At 44.2% G+C, this 13,610-nt stretch overlaps 1 protein-coding gene across 5 annotated transcripts in view; it reads right to left on the bottom strand.

The window, feature by feature from the left end:
* Window positions 1-13,610, bottom strand: part of PAK2 (p21 (RAC1) activated kinase 2) — a 505,361-nt gene that overhangs the window by 256,965 nt on the left and 234,786 nt on the right. The gene's annotated exons all lie outside the window — the stretch shown is intronic.

The raw sequence follows: 13,610 nt of genomic DNA, 5'->3' as shown, positions 1-13,610 counted from the left end.
AAAATATCAGACCTGATTAAAAAAACCAGGGCGGGCCGTGGACCGGACACACCGTTGGAGAAAGAAATTTATCAGGTAAACATAAATTCTGTTTTCTCCAACATAGGTGTGTCCGGTCCACGGCGTCATCCTTACTTGTGGGAACCAATACCAAAGCTTTAGGACACGGATGAAGGGAGGGAGCAAATCAGGTCACCTAAATGGAAGGCACCACGGCTTGCAAAACCTTTCTCCCAAAAATAGCCTCAGAAGAAGCAAAAGTATCAAACTTGTAAAATTTGGTAAAAGTGTGCAGTGAAGACCAAGTCGCTGCCCTACATATCTGATCAACAGAAGCCTCGTTCTTGAAGGCCCATGTGGAAGCCACAGCCCTAGTGGAATGAGCTGTGATTCTTTCGGGAGGCTGCCGTCCGGCAGTCTCGTAAGCCAATCTGATGATGCTTTTAATCCAAAAAGAGAGAGAGGTAGAAGTTGCTTTTTGACCTCTCCTTTTACCTGAATAAACAACAAACAAGGAAGATGTTTGTCTAAAATCCTTTGTAGCATCTAAATAGAATTTTAGAGCGCGAACAACATCCAAATTGTGCAACAAACGTTCCTTCTTTGAAACTGGTTTTGGACACAGAGAAGGTACGATAATCTCCTGGTTAATGTTTTTGTTAGAAACAACTTTTGGAAGAAAACCAGGTTTAGTACGTAAAACCACCTTATCTGCATGGAACACCAGATAAGGAGGAGAACACTGCAGAGCAGATAATTCTGAGACTCTTCTAGCAGAAGAAATCGCAACTAAAAACAAAACTTTCCAAGATAATAACTTAATATCAACGGAATGTAAGGGTTCAAACGGAACCCCCTGAAGAACTGAAAGAACTAAATTGAGACTCCAAGGAGGAGTCAAAGGTTTGTAAACAGGCTTGATTCTAACCAGAGCCTGAACAAAGGCTTGAACATCTGGCACAGCTGCCAGCTTCTTGTGAAGTAATACCGACAAGGCAGAAATCTGTCCCTTCAGGGAACTTGCAGATAATCCTTTTTCCAATCCTTCTTGAAGGAAGGATAGAATCCTAGGAATCTTAACCTTGTCCCAAGGGAATCCTTTAGATTCACACCAACAGATATATTTTTTCCAAATTTTGTGGTAAATCTTTCTAGTCACAGGCTTTCTGGCCTGAACAAGAGTATCGATAACAGAATCTGAGAATCCTCGCTTCGATAAAATCAAGCGTTCAATCTCCAAGCAGTCAGCTGGAGTGAAACCAGATTCGGATGTTCGAACGGACCCTGAACAAGAAGGTCTCGTCTCAAAGGTAGCTTCCAAGGTGGAGCCGATGACATATTCACCAGATCTGCATACCAAGTCCTGCGTGGCCACGCAGGAGCTATCAAGATCACCGACGCCCTCTCCTGCTTGATCCTGGCTATCAGCCTGGGGATGAGAGGAAATGGCGGGAACACATAAGCTAGTTTGAAGGTCCAAGGTGCTACTAGTGCATCCACTAGAGCCGCCTTGGGATCCCTGGATCTGGCCCCGTAGCAAGGAACTTTGAAGTTCTGACGAGAGGCCATCAGATCCATGTCTGGAATGCCCCACAGGTGAGTGACTTGGGCAAAGATTTCCGGATGGAGTTCCCACTCCCCCGGATGCAATGTCTGCCGACTCAGAAAATCCGCTTCCCAATTTTCCACTCCTGGGATGTGGATAGCAGACAGGTGGCAGGAGTGAGACTCCGCCCAAAGAATAATTTTGGTTACTTCTTCCATCGCTAGGGAACTCCTTGTTCCCCCCTGATGGTTGATGTACGCAACAGTCGTCATGTTGTCTGATTGAAACCGTATGAACCTGGTCCTCGCAAGCTGGGGCCAGGCCTGGAGAGCATTGAATATCGCTCTCAGTTCCAGAATATTTATCGGTAGAAGAGATTCTTCCCGAGACCAAAGACCCTGAGCTTTCAGGGATCCCCAGACCGCGCCCCAGCCTATCAGACTGGCGTCGGTCGTGACAATGACCCACTCTGGTCTGTGGAACATCATCCCTTGAGACAGATTGTCCAGGGACAGCCACCAACGGAGTGAGTCTCTGGTCCTCTGATTTACTTGTATCTTCGGAGACAAGTCTGTATAGTCCCCATTCCACTGACTGAGCATGCACAGTTGTAATGGTCTTAGATGAATGCGCGCAAAAGGAACTATGTCCATCGCCGCCACCATCAACCCGATCACTTCCATGCACTGAGCTATGGAAGGAAGAGGAACGGAATGAAGTATCCGACAAGAGTCCAGAAGCTTTGTTTTTCTGGCCTCTGTTAGAAAGATCCTCATTTCTAAGGAGTCTATAATTGTTCCCAAGAAGGGAACCCTTGTTGACGGGGATAGAGAACTCTTTTCCACGTTCACTTTCCAGCCGTGAGATCTGAGAAAGGCCAGGACAATGTCCGTGTGAGCCTTTGCTTGAGGAAGGGACGACGCTTGAATCAGAATGTCGTCCAGGTAAGGTACTACTGCAATGCCCCTTGGTCTTAGCACCGCTAGAAGGGACCCTAGTACCTTTGTGAAAATCCTTGGAGCAGTGGCTAATCCGAAAGGAAGCGCCACGAACTGGTAATGTTTGTCCAGGAATGCAAACCTTAGGAACCGATGATGTTCCTTGTGGATAGGAATATGTAGATACGCATCCTTTAAATCCACCGTGGTCATGAATTGACCTTCCTGGATGGAAGGAAGGATAGTTCGAATGGTTTCCATCTTGAACGATGGGACCTTGAGAAATTTGTTTAAGATCTTGAGATCTAGGATTGGTCTGAACGTTCCCTCTTTTTTGGGAACTATGAACAGATTGGAGTAGAACCCCATCCCTTGTTCTCTTAATGGAACAGGATGAATCACTCCCATTTTTAACAGGTCTTCTACACAATGTAAGAACGCCTGTCTTTTTATGTGGTCTGAAGACAACTGCGACCTGTGGAACCTCCCCCTTGGGGGAAGTCCCTTGAATTCCAGAAGATAACCCTGGGAGACTATTTCTAGCGCCCAAGGATCCAGAACATCTCTTGCCCAAGCCTGAGCGAAGAGAGAGAGTCTGCCCCCCACCAGATCCGGTCCCGGATCGGGGGCCAATATTTCATGCTGTCTTGGTAGCAGTGGCAGGTTTCTTGGCCTGCTTTCCCTTGTTCCAGCCTTGCATTGGTCTCCAAGCTGGCTTGGCCTGAGAAGTATTACCCTCTTGCTTAGAGGACGTAGCACCTTGGGCTGGTCCGTTTTTACGAAAGGGACGAAAATTAGGTCTATTTTTTGCCTTGAAAGGCCGATCCTGAGGAAGGGCGTGGCCCTTACCCCCAGTGATATCAGAGATAATCTCTTTCAAGTCAGGACCAAACAACGTTTTCCCCTTGAAAGGAATGTTTAGTAGCTTGTTCTTGGAAGACGCATCAGCCGACCAAGATTTCAACCAAAGCGCTCTGCGCGCCACAATAGCAAACCCAGAGTTCTTAGCCGCTAACTTAGCCAATTGCAAAGAGGCGTCTAGAGTGAAAGAATTAGCCAATTTGAGAGCATTGATTCTGTCCATAATCTCCTCATAAGGAGGAGAGTCACTATCGAGCACCTTAAGCAGTTCATCAAACCAGAAATATGCGGCAGTAGTGACAGGGACAATGCATGAAATGGGTTGTAGAAGGTAACCCTGCTGAACAAACATCTTTTTAAGCAAACCTTCTAATTTTTTATCCATAGGATCTTTGAAAGCACAACTATCCTCTATGGGAATAGTGGTGCGTTTGTTTAAAGTAGAAACCACTCCCTCGACCTTGGGGACTGACTGCCATAAGTCCTTTCTGGGGTCGACCATAGGAAACAATTTTTTAAATATGGGGGGAGGGACGAAAGGAATACCGGGCCTTTCCCATTCTTTATTAACAATGTCCGCCACCCGCTTGGGTATAGGAAAAGCTTCTGGGAGCCCCGGCACCTCTAGGAACTTGTCCATTTTACATAGTTTCTCTGGGATGACTAAATTTTCACAATCATCCAGAGTGGATAATACCTCCTTAAGCAAAATGCGGAGATGTTCCAATTTAAATTTAAATGTAATCACATCAGATTCAGCCTGCTGAGAAATGTTCCCTAAATCAGTAATTTCTCCCTCAGACAAAACCTCCCTGGCCCCCTCAGATTGGGTTAGGGGCCCTTCAGAGATATTAATATCAGCGTCGTCATGCTCTTCAGTAACTAAAACAGAGCAGCCACGCTTACGCTGACAAGGGTTCATTTTGGCTAAAATGTTTTTGACAGAATTATCCATTACAGCCGTTAATTGTTGCATAGTAAGGAGTATTGGCGCGCTAGATGTACTAGGGGCCTCCTGAGTGGGCAAGACTCGTGTAGACGAAGGAGGGAATGATGCAGTACCATGCTTACTCCCCTCACTTGAGGAATCATCTTGGGCATCATTGTCATTATCACATAAATCACATTTATTTAAATGAATAGGAATTCTGGCTTCCCCACATTCAGAACACAGTCTATCTGGTAGTTCAGACATGTTAAACAGGCATAAACTTGATCAGAAAGTACAAAAAACGTTTTAAAATAAAACCGTTACTGTCACTTTAAATTTTAAACTGAACACACTTTATTACTGCAATTGCGAAAAAACATGAAGGAATTGATCAAAATTCACCAAATTTTCACCACAGCGTCTTAAAGCCTTGAAAATATTGCACACCAATTTTGGAAGCTTTAACCCTTAAAATAACGGAACCGGAGCCGTTTTAAGCTTTAAACCCCTTTACAGTCCCTGGTATCTGCTTTGCTGAGACCCAACCAAACCCAAAGGGGAATACGATACCAAATGACGCCTTCAGAAGTCTTTTATAAGTATCAGAGCTCCTCTCACATGCGACTGCATGCCATGCCTCTCAAAAACAAGTGCGCAACACCGGCGCGAAAATGAGACTCTGCCTATGCTTTGGGAAAGCCCCTAAAGAATAAGGTGTCTAAAACAGTGCCTGCCGATATTATTATATCAAAATACCCAGATAAAATGATTCCTCAAGGCTAAATATGTGTTAATAATCAATCGATTTAGCCCAGAAAAAGTCTACAGTTTAAATAAGCCCTTGTGAAGCCCTTATTTACAATCGTAATAAACATGGCTTACCGGATCCCATAGGGAAAATGACAGCTTCCAGCATTACATCGTCTTGTTAGAATGTGTCATACCTCAAGCAGCAAGGGACTGCAAACTGTTCCCCCAACTGAAGTTAATTGCTCTCAACAGTCCTGTGTGGAACAGCCATGGATTTTAGTTACGGTTGCTAAAATCATTTTCCTCATACAAACAGAATTCTTCATCTCTTTTCTGTTTCTGAGTAAATAGTACGTACCAGCACTATTTAAAAATAACAAACTCTTGATTGAATAATGAAAAACTACAGTTAAACACTAAAAAACTCTAAGCCATCTCCGTGGAGATGTTGCCTGTACAACGGCAAAGAGAATGACTGGGGTAGGCGGAGCCTAGGAGGGATCATGTGACCAGCTTTGCTGGGCTCTTTGCCATTTCCTGTTGGGGAAGAGAATATCCCACAAGTAAGGATGACGCCGTGGACCGGACACACCTATGTTGGAGAAAATTAATTTATCAGGTAAGCATAAATTTACTTTTCTTTTACAAAGATATGACGAGTCCACTGATTTCATCCTTACTTGTGGGAAACCAATAACAAAGCAATAGGACACGGATGAAAGGGAGGGACAAGACAGGCACTTAAACGGAAGACACCACTGCATTAAGAACCTCTCTCCCAAAAATAGCCTCAGAAGAAGCAAAAGTGTCAAATTTGTAAAATTTGGAAAAAGTGTGAAGGGACGACCAAGTCGCAGCCTTACAAATCTGTTCAACAGATGCATCATTTTTAAAAGCCCATGTGGAAGCCACAGCCCTAGTAGAATGAGCCGTAATTCTTTCAGGAGGCTGCTGTCCAGCAGTCTCATATACCAGGCGGATGATACTTCTGAGCCAAAAAGAAAGAGGTAGCCGTAGCTTTCTGACCCCTACGCTTTCCAGAATAAACAATGAATAATGAAGATGATTGACGGAAATCCTTAGTTGCCTGCAAGTAAAACTTTAAGGCACGGACCACATCCAAATTATGTAACAGACTATCCTTCTTAGAAGAAGGATTAGGACACACGGAAGGAACAACAATTTCCTGATTAATATTCTTATTCAAAACAACCTTAGGATAAAACCAGGTTTGGTACGTAAAACCACCTTATCAGAATGAAAAATGAGATAAGGCGAATCACACCAACGCTGAAAGCTCAGAAACTCTTCGAGCAGAAGAAATAGCAACCAGAAACAGAACTTTCCAAGATAACAGTTTAATATCTATGGAATACATAGGTTCAAACGGAACCCCTTGAAGAACTCAAAGAACTCAAAGAACTAAATTCAAACTCCAGGGAGGAGTAATAGGTCTAAATACAGGCTTAATTCTAGATAGAGCCTGACAAAAAACATAATTTATGCTTACCTGATAAATTCCTTTCTTCTGTAGTGTGATCAGTCCACGGGTCATCATTACTTCTGGGATATTAACTGCTCCCCTACAGGAAGTGCAAGAGGATTCACCCAGCAGAGCTGCATATAGCTCCTCCCCTCTACGTCACTCCCAGTCATTCGACCAAGGACCAACGAGAAAGGAAAAGCCAAGGGTGAAGTGGTGACTGGAGTATAAATTAAAAAATATTTACCTGCCTTAAAAACAGGGCGGGCCGTGGACTGATCACACTACAGAAGAAAGGAATTTATCAGGTAAGCATAAATTATGTTTTCTTCTGTTAAGTGTGATCAGTCCACGGGTCATCATTACTTCTGGGATACCAATACCAAAGCAAAAGTACACGGATGACGGGAGGGATAGGCAGACTCTTTATACAGAAGGAACCACTGCCTGAAGAACCTTTCTCCCAAAAATAGCCTCCGATGAAGCAAAGGTGTCAAATTTGTAAAATTTGGAAAAAGTATGAAGCGAAGACCAAGTTGCAGCCTTGCAAATCTGTTCAACAGAGGCCTCATTCTTGAAGGCCCAAGTGGAAGCCACAGCTCTAGTAGAATGAGCTGTAATTCTTTCAGGGGGCTGCTGTCCAGCAGTCTCATAAGCTAAACGAATTATGCTACGAAGCCAAAAAGAAAGAGAGGTAGCGGAAGCTTTTTGACCTCTCCTCTGCCCAGAGTAAATGACAAACAGAGAAGACGTTTGTCGGAATTCCTTAGTTGCCTGCAAGTAAAATTTTAGAGCCCGGACTACATCCAGGTTGTGCAGTAGACGTTCCTTCTTTGAAGAAGGATTTGGGCATAAAGAAGGAACAACAATCTCTTGATTGATATTCCTGTTAGTAACTACCTTAGGTAAGAACCCAGGTTTAGTACGCAGGACTACCTTATCCGAATGAAAAATCAAATAAGGAGAATCACAATGTAAGGCTGATAATTCAGAGACTCTTCGAGCCGAGGAAATAGCCATTAAAAATAGAACTTTCCAAGATAACAACTTTATATCAATGGAATGAAGGGGTTCAAACGGAACGCCCTGTAAAACATTAAGAACAAGGTTTAAACTCCATGGTGGAGCAACAGTTTTAAACACAGGCTTAATCCTGGCCAAAGCCTGACAAAAAGCCTGGACGTCAGGAACTTCTGACAGACGTTTGTGTAACAGAATGGACAGAGCTGAGATCTGTCCCTTTAATGAACTAGCAGATAAACCCTTTTCTAAACCTTCTTGTAGAAAAGACAATATCCTAGGAATCCTAACCTTACTCCAAGAGTAACCTTTGGATTCACACCAATGTAGGTATTTACGCCATATCTTATGGTAAATCTTTCTGGTAACAGGTTTCCTAGTCTGTATTAAGGTACTAATAACTGACTCAGAAAACCCACGTCTTGATAAAATTAAGCGTTCAATTTCCAAGCAGTCAGCTTCAGAGAAGTTAGATTTTGATGTTTGAAGGGACCCTGTATCAGAAGGTCCTGTTTCAGAGGTAGAGACCAAGGCGGACAGGATGACATGTCCACCAGGTCTGCATACCAAGTCCTGCGTGGCCACGCAGGTGCTATTAGAATCACTGATGCTCTCTCTTGTTTGATTCTGGCTATCAATCGAGGAAGCAACGGGAAGGGTGGAAACACGTAAGCCATCCTGAAGTCCCAAGGTGCTGTCAGAGCATCTATCAGGACTGCTCCTGGATCCCTGGATCTGGACCCGTAACGAGGAAGCTTGGCGTTCTGTCGAGACGCCATGAGATCTATCTCTGGTTTGCCCCAACGTCGAAGTATTTAGGCAAAGACCTCCGGATGAAGTTCCCACTCCCCCGGATGAAAAGTCTGACGACTTAAGAAATCCGCCTCCCAGTTCTCCACTCCCGGGATGTGGATTGCTGACAGGTGGCAAGAGTGAGACTCTGCCCAGCGAATTATCTTTGATACTTCCATCATAGCTAGGGAGCTTCTTGTCCCTCCCTGATGGTTGATGTAAGCTACAGTCGTGATGTTGTCCGACTGAAACCTGATGAACCCCCGAGTTGTCAACTGGGGCCAAGCCAGGAGGGCATTGAGAACTGCTCTCAATTCCAGAATGTTTATTGGCAGGAGACTCTCCTCCTGACTCCATAGTCCCTGAGCCTTCAGGGAATTCCAGACGGCACCCCAACCTAGAAGGCTGGCGTCTGTTGTTACAATTGTCCAGTCTGGTCTGCTGAATGGCATCCCCCTGGACAGGTGTGGCCGAGAAAGCCACCATAGAAGAGAATTTCTGGTCTCTTGATCCAGATTCAGAGAAGGGGATAAGTCTGAGTAATCCCCATTCCACTGACCTAGCATGCACAGTTGCAGTGGTCTGAGGTGTAAGCGTGCAAAGGGTACTATGTCCATTGCCGCTACCATTAAGCCGATTACCTCCATACATTGAGCCACTGACGGGTGTTGAATGGAATGAAGAGTGCGGCAAGCACTTTGAAGTCTTGATAGCCTGTCCTCTGTCAGGTAAATCTTCATTTCTACAGAATCTATAAGAGTCCCCAGGAAGGGAACTCTTGTGAGTGGAACGAGTGAACTTTTCTTTTCGTTCACCTTCCATCCATGTGACCTTAGAAATGCCAGCACTAACTCTGTATGAGATTTGGCAGTTTGAAAGCTTGAAGCTTGTATCAGAATGTCGTCTAGGTATGGAGCTACCGAGATTCCCCGCGGTCTTAGTACCGCCAGAAGAGCACCCAGAACCTTTGTGAAGATTCTTGGCGCTGTAGCCAATCCGAATGGAAGAGCCACAAACTGGTAATGCCTGTCTAGGAAGGCAAACCTTAGGTACCGGTAATGATCTTTGTGAATCGGTATGTGCAGGTAAGCATCTTTTAAATCTACAGTGGTCATGTACTGACCCTCTTGGATCATAGGTAAAATTGTCCGAATAGTCTCCATCTTGAACGATGGAACTCTTAGGAATTTGTTTAGGATCTTTAAGTCCAGGATTGGTCTGAAAGTTCCCTCTTTTTTGGGAACCACAAACAGATTTGAGTAAAACCCCTGTCCCTGTTCCGATCGTGGAACTGGATGGATTACTCCCATTAACAAGAGCTCTTGTACGCAGCGTAGAAACGCCTCTTTCTTTGTCTGGATTGTTGACAACCTTGAAAGATGAAATCTCTCTCTTGGAGGAGAGTATTTGAAGTCCAGAAGGTATCCCTGAGATATTATCTCTAGCGCCCAGGGATCCTGAACATCTCTTGCCCAAGCCTGGGCGAAGAGAGAAAGTCTGCCCCCCACTAGATCCGATCCCGGATCGGGGGCCCTCAATTCATGCTGTTTTGGGGGCAGCAGCAGGTTTCCTAGTCTGCTTGCCCTTGTTCCAGGACTGGTTAGGTTTCCAGCCTTGTCTGTAGCGAGCAACAGCTCCTTCCTGTTTTGGTGCAGAGGAAGTTGATGCTGCTCCTGCTTTGAAATTACGAAAGGAACGAAAACTAGACTGTCTAGTCTTGGCTTTGGCTTTGTCCTGAGGCAGGGCATGGCCTTTACCTCCTGTAATGTCAGCGATAATCTCTTTCAACCCGGGCCCGAATAAGGTCTGCCCTTTGAAAGGTATATTAAGCAATTTAGACTTAGAAGTAACATCAGCTGACCAGGATTTTAGCCACAGCGCCCTGCGTGCCTGAATGGCGAATCCTGAATTCTTCGCCGTAAGTTTAGTAAGATGTACTACGGCCTCCGAAATGAATGAATTAGCTAGTTTAAGGACTCTAAGCCTGTCCGTAATATCGTCCAGAGTAGCTGAACCAATGTTCTCTTCCAGAGACTCAATCCAGAATGCCGCTGCAGCCGTGATCGGCGCAATGCATGCAAGGGGTTGCAATATAAAACCTTGTTGAACAAACATTTTCTTAAGGTAACCCTCTAACTTTTTATCCATTGGATCTGAAAAAGCACAGCTATCCTCCACCGGGATAGTGGTACGCTTAGCTAAAGTAGAAACTGCTCCCTCCACCTTAGGGACCGTTTGCCATAAGTCCCTTGTGGTGGCGTCTATTGGAAACATTTTTCTAAATATCAGAGGGGGTGAGAACGGCACACCGGGTCTATCCCACTCCTTAGTAACAATTTCAGTAAGTCTCTTAGGTATAGGAAAAACCTCAGTACTCGTCGGTACCGCAAAATATTTATCCAACCTACACATTTTCTCTGGTATTGCAACTGTGTTACAATCATTCAGAGCCGCTAACACCTCCCCTAGTAATACACGGAGGTTTTCCAGTTTAAATTTAAAATTTGAAATATCTGAATCCAGTCTGTTTGGATCAGAACCGTCACCCACAGAATGAAGTTCTCCGTCCTCATGTTCTGCCACCTGTGACGCAGTGTCTGACATGGCCCTAATATTATCAGCGCACTCTGTTCTCACCCCAGAGTGATCACGCTTACCTCTTAGTTCTGGTAATTTAGCCAAAACCTCAGTCATAACAGTAGCCATATCCTGTAATGTGATTTGTAATGGCCGCCCAGCTATACTCGGCGCTACAATATCACGCACCTCCCTCTGAGCGGGAGATGTAGGTACTGACACGTGAGGCGAGTTAGTCGGCATAACTCTCCCCTCATTGTTTGGTGAAATTTGTTCAATTTGTACAGATTGATTTTTATTTAAAGTAGCATCAATACAGTTAGTACATAAATTTCTATTGGGCTCCACTTTGGCATTGCAACAAATGACACAGGTATCATCTTCTGAATCAGACATGTTTAACACACTAGCAAATAAACTTGCAACTTGGAAATACAATTCAAATAGAATAATATTAAAACATACTGTGCCTTTAAGAAGCACAGAAGATCTATGACAGTTAAAAATTAATAAATTGAAACAGTTATAGCCTCAATCCTTGTAAACAACACAACTTTAGCAAAGGTTTAATCCCATTAGCAAAGATAACAATTTCTGAAAGCAGGAAACAAATTACAGAATAAAAGTTTTTATTTCAGTCAAACTATAATTCTCACAGCTCTGCTGAGAGAAATTACCTCCCTCAAAATAAAGTTTTGAAGACCCCTGAGCTCTGTAGAGATGAACCAGATCATGCAGGGAATACAATGAGTTGCTGACTGAAATATTTGATGCATAGTAAAAGCGCCCCTCCCCCACACACACAGCAGTGAGGGAGAACAGAAACTGACAGAAAAAACAGATTTAAGCAACTGCCAAGTGGAAAAATGGTGCCCAAACATTTATTCACTCAGTACCTCAGCAAATGAAAACGATTTTACATTCCAGCAAAAACGTTAAACATAATCTCTAGTTATTAAACAGCTTTATGTCTTTCTTACAGTGTAATTCTAGTGAAGTACCATTCTCCCAGAATACTGAAGTGTAAAGTATACATACATGACATTATATCGGTATGGCAGGATTTTCTCATCAATTCCATTGTCAGAAAATAAAAACTGCTACATACCTCTATGCAGATTCATCTGCCCGCTGTCCCCTGATCTGAAGTTTACCTCACTCCTCAGATGGCCGAGAACAGCAATATGATCTTAACTACTCCGGCTAAAATCATAGCAAAACTCTGGTAGATTCTTCCTCAAACTCTGCCAGAGAGGTAATAACACACTCCGGTGCTATTTTAAAATAACAAACTTTTGATTGAAGATATAAAACTAAGTATAATCACCATAGTCCTCTCACACGACCTATCTAGTTGCTGGGTGCAAGAGAATGACTGGGAGTGACGTAGAGGGGAGGAGCTATATGCAGCTCTGCTGGGTGAATCCTCTTGCACTTCCTGTAGGGGAGCAGTTAATATCCCAGAAGTAATGATGACCCGTGGACTGATCACACTTAACAGAAGAAAGACTGAACATCTGGTACATTTTCCAAACGTTTGTGAAACAGAATTGACAAAGCTGAAATGTGTCCCTTTAAGGAACTTGCTGATAACCCTTTCTCCAATCTTTCTTGGAGAAAAGCCAGAATCCTAACCTTACTCCATGAGTAACCCTTGGATTCACACCAATAAAGATATTTACGCCATATCTTATGATAGATTTTTTTAGTGACAGGCTTTCTAGCATGTATCAAAGTATTGATAACTGAATCAGAGAATCCTCGCTTCGATAAAATCAAGCGTTCAATCTCCACGCAGTCAGCTGCAGAGAAATTAGATTTAGATGTTGGAAAGGCCCTTGAATAAGAAGGTCCTGTCTCAATGGAAGTTTCCACGGTGGCAAAGAGGACATGTCCACTAGATCCGCATACCAAGTCCTGCGTGGACACGCAGGCGCTATCAGGATCACTAAAGCTCTCTCCTGTTTGATTCCAGCAATCACGCGTGGGAGGAGAGGAAACAGCGGAAACACATAAGCTAGGCTGAACAACCAAGGCACTGCCAAGGCATCTATTAGTTCGGCCTGAGGATCCCTTAACCGGGATCCGTATCTTGGAAGCTTGGCATTCTGTCGAGAAGCCATCAAATCCAATTCCGGTCTGCCCCATCTGAGAATCAATGAGGCAAATACCTCCGGGTGAAGTTCTCACTCCCCCGGATGAAAAGTCTGTCGACTTAGAAAATCTGCTTCCCAGTTCTCTACTCCTGGGATGTAGATCGCTGACAGATGAGAAGAGTGGGCCTCTGCTCAACTGATTATCATAGATACCTCTATCATCGCTAAGGAACTCCTTGTTCCCCCCTGATGATTGACATATGCCACAGTCGTGATGTTGTCCGACTGGAATCTGATGAATTTGGCCGAAGCCGACTGAGACCGCGCCAGAAGCGCATTGAATATTGCTCTTAGTTCCAGAATATTGAATGGAAGTAGAGACTCCACTTGAGTCCTAACACCCTGAGCCTTCAGGGAGTTCCAAACTGCACCCCAGCCCAGAAGACTGGCATCTGTTACTATCACCCACGAGGGTCTGTGGAAACAAGTCCCCTGGGACAGATGATCCAGCGACAACCACCAAAGAAGAGAGTTTCTGGTCTCTTGATCCAGAATTATCTGAGGAGATAAATCCGCATAATCCCCATTCCACTGTCCGAGCATGCACACCTGCAGT

The sequence above is a fragment of the Bombina bombina genome, chromosome 4 (assembly GCF_027579735.1).
Source record: "Bombina bombina isolate aBomBom1 chromosome 4, aBomBom1.pri, whole genome shotgun sequence".
Lineage (NCBI taxonomy): Eukaryota > Metazoa > Chordata > Amphibia > Anura > Bombinatoridae > Bombina > Bombina bombina.
This window is presented reverse-complemented; position numbering and strand designations above follow the sequence as displayed.